A 10,535-nucleotide genomic window follows, 5' to 3' on the forward strand; every position below is an offset into this window, starting at 1 on the left:
TCTTCTCCTTTATTCAAGTCAAGAATGACTCTATATATAGCAAGACAAGTCTTCAATTTCCCAACCCGAAATTATTCTCCCAAGGCATGCTTTGTCCCACTTATTAATGTTTTCTTTATTTTAAACTTTGTCCCCCATGCCTACATTAAATAAATACTTCCACCACAACCCATTACAATTTGTCCCCCATGCTTACATTAAATAAGTACATCCACCACAACACATTACAATTTGTCCCCCATGCTTACATTAAATAAGTACAATATTCCCTCCCATTATAATTTGTCTTGTCCCCCATTATGTTAAACAAGTACATCAAAAACCACCCCATTATATTTTGTCCCCCATGCTTAACATAAAGAATCAAAATAATGTTTAATTACCAAAATACCCCTCCGACCTTATTGCAATTACCATTCTACCCCTGAATGCAATACAATTTACCAAACTACCCCCATCAGCTCTAAACACTCAATTAATCATAACTTAACCAAAATATAGCCAAGATGACCAATTTCTCAACAATCTTCAACAACAAATTATACGAACGCGATGAACAACACAACTCAAAATTAATGGAATGAATTAACCATATCGGGAACCAATCCTGGTTAATTTAGACCATGAATGTATGATCAAGGATACAACAATACAAACAACAAAATACATGATTCAAACTAAATCAACAAATCATGAACAAACATAAACTCCCATTAAATCACTGGATTTAAACATGAACTTCAAACCAAGACGAACATGAATTAAATCTATTTTTAAGCAACAAATATGACGGATTCAACCGATTCAAACAACATTACTAATTTCTGGAAAATACATAACAACACATGAAACAAATTGAAGAAATAATTAATTAAATTTCGATTTGAATCTAACAAACATTAAACTAACAAATATTTACCTAAACAATAATACAAACATGAAATAAACAGAAAACAACTAATTAAACTTCCATTTTGAAATCTGAAAATTAATTCAACAAAACATATAAACATGAACAAAACCAAAAAAATAAATCAAATGTCTACTAAACGGATTGAACGAAATATGTACGGACTGTTTTGATGAACCTCGAATGGGAATAAATCTGTCCGGACTCAACGACGAACTCAACGGCGAGCTCACCTCCCTTTTAAACTTGATGAACTCAAAACGACGCTCGACGACCTCGACTAGAACTCGCCCAAACGAGATGGTTGAATCTCGTTTTGGGACTGAAGGCGACGAGAAGAAGATGAAGGCAGCCACCATGGACGACGATGGCAAAGCCTGAAGCAAAGCCTGAAGCAGCCTGTCGACGATGCTGCCATGGTTAGCAGCAGAAACGTGAGCAGCAGCAGTCCGTCGAGGGCGGTGACATCGTTAGTAGCTGCGTGAGCTTGAAGCGTAACTGATTTTGCAGGTTTGATCGATGGGGCAGCAGCTCCTGCTGGGTCCATGGCGGAACTGAGGTTGCAGCAGACGACGCAGTAGTCTATGGCGGAGCTGAGGTTGCTGGGTCCAGGGCAGCTTGCTCACAGGATGAAGCAGACGACGCAGAGGTCGTTCACGAAGCAACTCGGAGAAGATGAAGTAGAAAGCAGAAGCAACGGGAACGGAGATGGAGCAGTTACGCGGGGAGGAGGACGAAGAAGACGAATCGTTTGGATGGTGAAGCTAAGGGCAGCCATGGTTGGGAGCTTGGAGTTTTGAAGGTTTGGAGAAGAAGCAAAGGTGGGGGAGGCGGGTGTTTTCTTAGTTTTAGGGTTTTTTGTTCTTTCTTTTTTTCTTTTGTTTTGTCTTTTGAAAAAAATGAAGAAGGGGGTTGGGTATTGGGTTAATGGGGCGGACCGGGTTGACCCGTTCTGAAGTGGACTGGGTCATGGGGAAGATTGGGCAATTATTTGGGCCTGAGGTTGAAATTTGAAGAAGTGGCCCAATTCGATTTTTCTTTGTATTTTTGCTATCTTTTCTTCTTTTATTTTCTAAAACTAAATTATAAAAATACTTAAATTATTATTAAGAACTAAATTAAGTTATAAAAGCGCAAATTAACTCCCAATAACAATTAACGCACAATTAAGTAATAATTAAGCATAAAATTGTTCATTTGGACATTAAATGCTAAAAATGCAAAAAATGTATATTTTTGTAATTTTTAATTTTTGTAAAACTAATTTAATTATTAAAAATTGTATAATTAAATCCTACATGCAAAATGCGACATATTTTTGTATTTTTTATTAATTTAACAAATAAACATGCACAGACAAATACAAATAATTATCCAAAAATATCACAAAATCTCACAAAATTGCACACCAAGGAAAATCATTTGATTTTGAATTTTTTTGGGAGTAATTCTCATATATGGCAAAAATCACGTGCTTACAGCTGCCCCTCTTTGCCCGAAGACACGAAGGGTTTTCGCGCAAAGATAAAGCGAGCGATTTTTTGCCCATCCGAGTACTCCGTGTGAAGCATTTTTTTTGAAAAAGATTTAACCGAACCTTTGCTTCAAAGGTTTCCTACATATCCCTGGCTAAAGGGAAATTAGGTTAATGTAGTTCGGGAAGTTTTGGTAGTTGGGACTACCATGGGACTGCAATGTTACTGTTGTTGCATGCTGTTATCACTGCTTACCGATCTCCTTATTACACTGTGCTTTAAAAGAAAACAAGAAGCTAGGCTAGACTGAAATTTGTTCTTGTTGCCTTGCTTTCTTGTCAGCTTATGTTTCATCCGGTGCTTTTCTTCTGTGAATTTGGGAATGATACTGGCCCTTTGCTTTTCTGAATACCAGTTTTCATCATTTTGCTTGGTCCGCTAGGGACATGGCTTTCTTCATCAAGCTTTTCGGCGGTTCCTCTGGTGGGTACGGCTCTCTTCATTAGACTTGTTATGCTGGGCATGATTTAATGTTCACCAGCTGCTTCTTTCAAAACGCGTCCTTTCTTCCTTTTGACTCATGCGCCTGAATTTGTGCTGAGACCTCTTGTTGCACCCTTTTGCTTCCCGGTGCTGGGGATTTTTATTGTTTCCTGCTAGGGATTCCTGTTGTAACCCTCTGTTTTATTGTCTTCTAACTTGATCTTAAAGTGTATGCCTTTATTCTATGGGCGGGCTCCCAACTTCAACACTTGAAAAGTAAAGACTGGAATGTATTCCCTTGTTATACAGGTGGGCGCCTAATGGTAAAGACATGAAATGTATTCTCGCATTATACTGGTGGAAGACCTAGAACATGAATGTAAAGACAGAAATGTATTCCCGCATTTTACTGGTGGGCGACCTAGAACAGAATGTATTCCCTCATTTTACTGGTGGGAGACCTAGAACAGAATGTATTCCCGCATTTTACTGGTGGGCGACCTAGAACATGAATGTATTCCCGCATTTTACTGGTGGGCGACCTAGAACAGAAAGTATTCCCGCATTTTACTGGTGGGCGACCTAGAACATAAATGTATTCCCGCATTTTACTGGTGGGCGACCTAGAACAGAAAGTATTCCCGCATTTTACTGGTGGGCGACCTAGAACATGAAAGTATTCCCGCATTTTACTGGTGGGCGACCTAGAACAGAAAGTATTCCCTCATTATACTGGTGGGCGACCTAGAACAGAATGTATTCCCGTATTTTACTGGTGGGCGACCTAGAACAGAAAGTATTCCCGCATTTTACTGGTGGACGACCTAGAACAGAAAGTATTCCCGCATTTTACTGGTGGGCGACCTAGAACATAAATGTATTCCCGCATTATACTGGTGGGCGACCTAGAACATGAAATGAAAAGACAGAAAAGTATTCCTATGGGTCAAAGTAAACTTAGGAGGAAATGCGTCTCCTATGGGTAAAACTAAACTTAGGAGGAAATGCATCTCCTATGGGTAAAACTAAACTTAGGAGGAAATGCGTCTCCTATGGGTAAAAGTAAACTTAGGAGGAAATGCATCTCCTATAGGTAAAATGAACTTAGGAAGTGCTTCTCCTAACGGTAAAACTAAACTTAGGAAGTGCGTCTCCTATTAATGAAATCTTTAACTTAGGAAGTGCGTCTCTTATGCGTGAAATCTTAATTCAGGAAGTGCGTCTCCTCTGGGTAAAATAAACTTAGGAAATGCGTCTCCTATGGGTAAAACTTAGGAAGTGCGTCTCCTATTGGCAAAACTTGACCTAGGAAGTGCGTCTCCTATTGGTAAAGGCGTGGAATGTATTCCCTTATTATACAGGTGGGCGCCTAAAATATGAAATGGACAGACAAAAAAGTATTCCTCTCGTTATTCAGATGGGCGCCTGGCTTCAACAACAACTTTGAAAAATAAAATCCTATTCGAGGGCGGATGAACCCAAAATATCCTATTTGAGGGCGGATGAACCCAATATATCCGGTTTGAGGGCGGATGAACCCAACATATCCTATTTGAGGGCGGATGAACCCGACATATCCTATTCGAGGGCGGATGAACCCGAAATATCCTATTCGAGGGCGGATGAACCCGACATATCCTATTCGAGGGCGGATGAACCCGACATATCCTATTCGAGGGCGGATGAACCCGACATATCCTATTAGAGGGCGGATGAACCCGACATATCCTATTCGAGGGCGGATGAACCCGACATATCCTTTTTGAGGGTGGATGAACCCGACATATCCTGTTTGAGGGCGGATGAACCCGACATATCCTGTTTGAGGGCGGATGAACCCGACATATCCTATTCGAGGGCGGATGAACCCGACATATCCTATTCGAGGGCGGACGAACCCGACATATCCTATTCGAGGGCGGACGAACCCGACATATCCTATTCGAGGGCGGACGAACCCGACATATCCTATTCGAGGGCGGATGAACCCGACATATCCTATTCGAGGGCAGATGAACCCGACATATCCTATTCGAGGGCGGATGAACCCGACATATCCTGTTCGAGGGCGGATGAACCCGACATATCCTATTTGAGGGCGGATGAACCCGATATATCCTTAAAACTTGAAAATGTCTTACCTCGAAAACTTGCTGGGAATTATTTTGCTGGGGATGAATTTTCCCGTTCTTCCTTCCCCATTATGGGCTGTCCGACCCTCCTGAAACTTGGTCAAAAATTTGTCGAAGATGCTTCTACATCTCGATGATCCGCTGGAGATAACAATGTTGGGGGCTAAAATGTTATCAACTGGGGATAACGCTGTCGAGGATAACACTGCTGGGGGATTCTGATTCCTTCAGAACTAGTGCTTCACTCTTCGGAAGGCTGTTGGGAATGATGCTGGCTTCTTGCTTTTTCTGAGCTCAAGTTTCATCCATTTGCTGGGGAACGACTTCCTCCATTGAAACTTATTATGTTGGGGGCAACACTGGTTCAAAGACCACTTCCCTTGAGACTGGCGTTATCTTTATTCTTCCCCGAATGGGTACCTGACTTCCAGAAAATTTTCTAAATGGAAGGAAAATTTTCTGCCCTAGTTTGATAATATCCCTTGTGGCATGCATTTCTGGCATCAATACCATTACCTTTACCTGTTTCAAATCAAACAAAATTTGTTAGTTTAAAACATAGTGGTTGGTTGTGATACTCCTACTGGGATGACTTTCCTTTTCTCCTTCCTTGCTCTGCGCTCCACAACTTGTTGGGGGACGATATTATTTGCTGGGGATAATCCCTTTCTGCTGGGGATATCCCTCTTCTTTTGTGGCATAGCTTGGAAACTGGCATTTCCCCGACCTTTTAGTCTAGTATGGATTTCGCCAAATCATGCTCACTGCTTTCCTTGCTTTGTTCATGGGCCTTGGCCTTGAGGTTTATAACCTTGGTTTTGGCAAGGATATCCCTCTTGAAACTCGTCAATCCTTTTGTCAATTCCCTTTTGCTGGGGATATTTTTCTTGACACTGGCCTCGCGCTTGTTCCTTGCTGACTATACCATTTGGATGTACTAGTCAAATCTCATCTTGCATATTTGGAAAGCTGATGACATATTTTGAAGTCATTGCCCATTGGTTCTGATCAAACAGACTCTACTGGGGAATGTTTCTATGAAAGGAGAAAGATAAAAGGGAATAGAATAAAAAGACAAAGGAAAAAATGACTCTTTAACAAAAGAAACTACAAATAAAACCCTATCAAATGCAGATACCGACTCTAATGGTCATGACATGCGCATGTGGCCTATCCTCTACCGCCAAACATCTTTCAAGATCTTCACTTGACGATTCCCCATCTGATTCCCAATCTTATTCGACTTGTAGTGCCCGAAGGGTTTTCACTATCAAGCCTCTCTCATTTTGGTTTTTCTCTCAGCTTTCATCGCCTTATGGTGTCCGTAAAGATTTTCACCGATAAGACTCTCTCATTTGTATCACTTTCCAGCTGGGGATTTGGAGTGTTGCCGGTATGACTCTCTCTGCTGGAGATTAGAGTCCTTTCTGCTGTGGAACAGAATGTTATGTTCACCGGTAAGACTCTCCATTTGTCTGACTTGGCATCTTTTGAAGACTGATCAGAAGGTCTTTCTTTGGACCGTAATGTGGGTTTTGGATAGGGCTAGAAAGAAAGGGTGTGAAAGTCTAAAAAATGCATCGATTTTGAGTTATTAATTACAACCTTCGGAACTAGATTTATTTACAACAAACACAACCTTTGCCCCAGTTTCTTGCTTGGGGATGTTTTAATTGATTTTTTTTAATTTTTCAAAATTATGACCGAGTCGTGAAGCGCCTACGTATCCTCTTTAAGGAATCAGGTCAAACGTAGTTCCCAATTCCTCTTTTTCATTCTGACTTTCTTTTGTTTTTGTTTTTTGGGTTTTTTATTTTTTTATTTTTTATCATTTCTTTTCTTTTCTCTTTTTTTTTTCATTTTTCTTTTGTCGTTTTGCTATTCTTTTTTTTCTTTATCTTCCTTGTTCGTATCTTCTAGTCGTTGCTACTGATTCCGAACGAGGGGTATGAAAGAAAAGTAAACAAGGCTCAAAAGGGGTAACGAAGGATAAAGTGTTTAGGTAGCAGAACAAAATGTCTTCGTCATTTCAGTCTTCAAACATGCCAAGTGCAAACAACACAATTTAAATTTATAGTCTCTTCTGATGGTGCCGGACTTGACAATTATATTCAACATCTGTTTGTTCATTCGTCACTTCTAACGCACCGTTGGGCGACACTCTAACTCTCATTATCTTGAACAACCCTCATGCCAATTTGGCGAATCTTTCTTTTAACGGTTTTCTTTGTGTTTTACTTGCCCCAGTTCCATATGACTCGGGCTCTGAATAATCTCAAACCGTCCTTATTTTCTTTAAATGCTTTGATCACCTTCTCGGGGTTTTATGATTAACTTTTAAGATTAGGCCCAAACTGTGTGTGCAAGTCATGTCACTAGAATCGGCGTTGAATAAAAATGATAAAAGGACTAAACAAAAGAAAACTGGAAATAATAGAAGACCGGATTTGCTTTAGACTACCGGTGGAATGGTTTGAACAACAAGACAAGCGAAACAAACCAGAATAAAATCCTAAAACAACCTGGACAAACTTAAACAAACCGCTGTGACAAAACGGAAAGATAAGCGGAAAGATATTGACACAAAACAAAATCCGAATTACAATCCTAATAATCCGAACAAACAGAAATGATAACAAAATAAGCCACCATAAGCTTCTCTCTTGCTAACCAAGGAACGGAGCGTCCTCCCACTTTATCAAAAACTGGCATCTTAGCCACGGAGCTTTGCATCAATACTGCCAAGACCATTACCAGCTTCAACATCATCAACCTCCGTCGGCAAGTTCTCGAGGGGGTTCGAGTGCTCCATGTAATTGTTATTAATCACAATCCGCCCTTCTTGGATCATTTTCTCTACTTCCCTTCTCCAACTATGACAGCTCTCAATGTTGTGCCCTATGACATTGGAGTGTATACGCATCGCGCTGCCGGATCAAAGTTCCTTGCAAGTGGGTTTGGAGTACATGCGGGGAGTGGCTCAATCAAGCCAGCATGCCTTATCCTTCCAAACAGACTGGCATAAGATACTCCGATAGGGGTGAGAGCCTTTCCTCGTTTCAACAACCTCTTCATTCTTGCATGTTGACAGGGCCGGAAACCTGCTCTAGATGGCTTTTGGTAGGCTTGTGTGGGTGGGTAGGCATTTCGTGGAGCCAGGTACTCGGAAAGTGAAGTATGGCTTTTAAGGTCACGGGGAAAGAAGTGGTGTTGGGGAGCGGAGAAGCATTGAGGAGTGATGGAGCTACTCGGATAGCTGGGAAAGCTGCCATAAGTGGGTCGGGATGGAAAGTATGGAGGATCTTCTGTTATGGTGTTGGGTTCTTGGGTAATGACATAGTTCAAGAGGCTTGGCGGTGGAGGGGGTGGTGCTTTTCCAGTTATCCATGCCTGATACATGTCTGCCACATGCTGTCTCAGCATTTTCACTTCTTCTACCAACCCGTTGTTCCGTTCGACCAATTGTTGTCGGTCATCAGTACCGACCCACTCGGTTCTCCGGTTCTGAGCCATTGTCCTTTGACTTTGCTTTGCAGGGAGGAGTTACCACAACCAACCACTTTTCTATATATGAACACAGCAAAGGGAAGCCATCACGTTAGTGTTCGGGCATTTGACAGACAATCATATATTAGAGATACAATGCACCTAAGCAGTTAGACAATTGTGCCCCTCTGAAAATCTCCCACACTTTCCTTTATTTATTTATTTTTTCTTTTTTTAATGGTGGTCAAATCTTATGGAGATTGCCTACGTATTATGACCCCGCATGAATCAGACCTTGCGTAGTTCGGACCATAAAAGATAAACAATAATAAATATTTTTTCAATTTTCATATTAGAACAAACTGGGTTTCAAAGGTTTGAAGATGACCTACAAACTCGAAAATCAAACAACCTACATATTCTAATCAAAAGATTTACAAACTCAAAAACAAAACGCCAGCTCCCTTTCTCTGTTTGACAAATGCATCCAAACGGTTATTTTTGCAAATGTGGCCACTTCCAAATTTCACATGAATTTTGAGGCCGGGGAGGATTATTTTATGACACTTTACAAACTTGTCCGTTCTTTTACAAAAATAGCCTTTCGACAACTGAAAGATACTCTAAGGATATTACGACAAGAATGGTTTAAGACACGGCCGAAGCTGGCTCGGCTTATTCTTGACTAAAAATCCAAACGGTATTCACCTGACCGCTGACTCTTTGTTTTTTTTTCTTTTTAAATTACAATAAAAACTTGGTGTTGCAAACACGACCCTTCAGCGCCTCGGGGACGAAGATTTTTAAGGCTTTGTGGGTCAACTGGACCAAAAATCCTAAACATGACCCAAAAAGTGACTGTTTATGCAAAGTCAGCCTTCCGGTGTCCCTTTCGGGAACATTCGACTATTTATGACAAAACAGCATCACCTGACTTATTTATAACTTTTTTATCGTTTTCCAAATTAGAAAACTCAATATTGCAAGCATGACCCTTCAATGTCTCGGGGACGAAGATTTTTAAGGCTGTGTGGGACAACTGGACCAAATCTTGAAAAATGACCCGAAGGTGGCTGTTTATGCAAAGTCTGCCTTCCAGCATCCCTTTCGAGAACATTCGGCTATGTCTTGATAAAACAGCGTCACCCGACTTCTTTATGACAAAATTAAAATTTGTCATATATTGTTTTGTTATTTATTTGTTTTTGGCTTTTTTAGGAAAATGGGGGGTTGGACCCGATGAGGGTTGCCTACGTATCTCACATCCGGTGAGAATCAAACCCGCATAGTTCGGGGCATCAAGAATAAGTAGATGAACTAACTTCTTTTTTTATTTTATTTGTGAAAGAACTACTTTAAAAGAAGAAAGGAAGTATTATTTTTTTTTTTTGGATTTTTGATTGATTTTCTTTTTAAAAGAAAGACTTCTAAGATATTATTTTTTTCTGAATTTTCATTTGTTTTTTTTTCTTATTCCAAAGAAAAAAGAATATATTTTTCTGAATTTTACCTTTAATAAAAGAAATGTTTCTAAAAATATATTTTTTTTGAATTTTGAATTTTCTTTTCAATTTTGAAAGAAGAATCAAAATATTTTCGGATTTTTTTTATTATTTTTTTTTTTATTTATTATTTTTTTTGAATAATTAAAAAGACTTTCTAAAGAAGTCAATAATGGAAAATATTTTTGGATTTTCTGTTTTGAAAATTGGGGGTCTAAAAACTTTTCTAGACTTTTTGGCAAGACAAATATTTTTGCAACAAATAAAGACATATATATATTTTTGGAAATAAAAAAACTTTTTGGATTTATATATATATATACATATATATTTGTGACAAATAAAGAAAGACTCTTTTATTATTATTTTTTTATTTTTGCATTTTCATAAACAAATAAAAAAACATTTTTAAAAATAAGACTCTTTTTTATTTTCATTTTCATTTTCATGGCAAGACAAACTATATTTTTTTTCTATTTTTTTTTGAAAAACAAAACAGAACAACGACTCTTTTTTTTCTATTTTTCCTTTGCTTTTAATAAAACAA

Source organism: Nicotiana tabacum, chromosome 6, assembly GCF_000715075.1.
Source record: "Nicotiana tabacum cultivar K326 chromosome 6, ASM71507v2, whole genome shotgun sequence".
Taxonomy (NCBI): Eukaryota; Viridiplantae; Streptophyta; class Magnoliopsida; order Solanales; family Solanaceae; genus Nicotiana; species Nicotiana tabacum.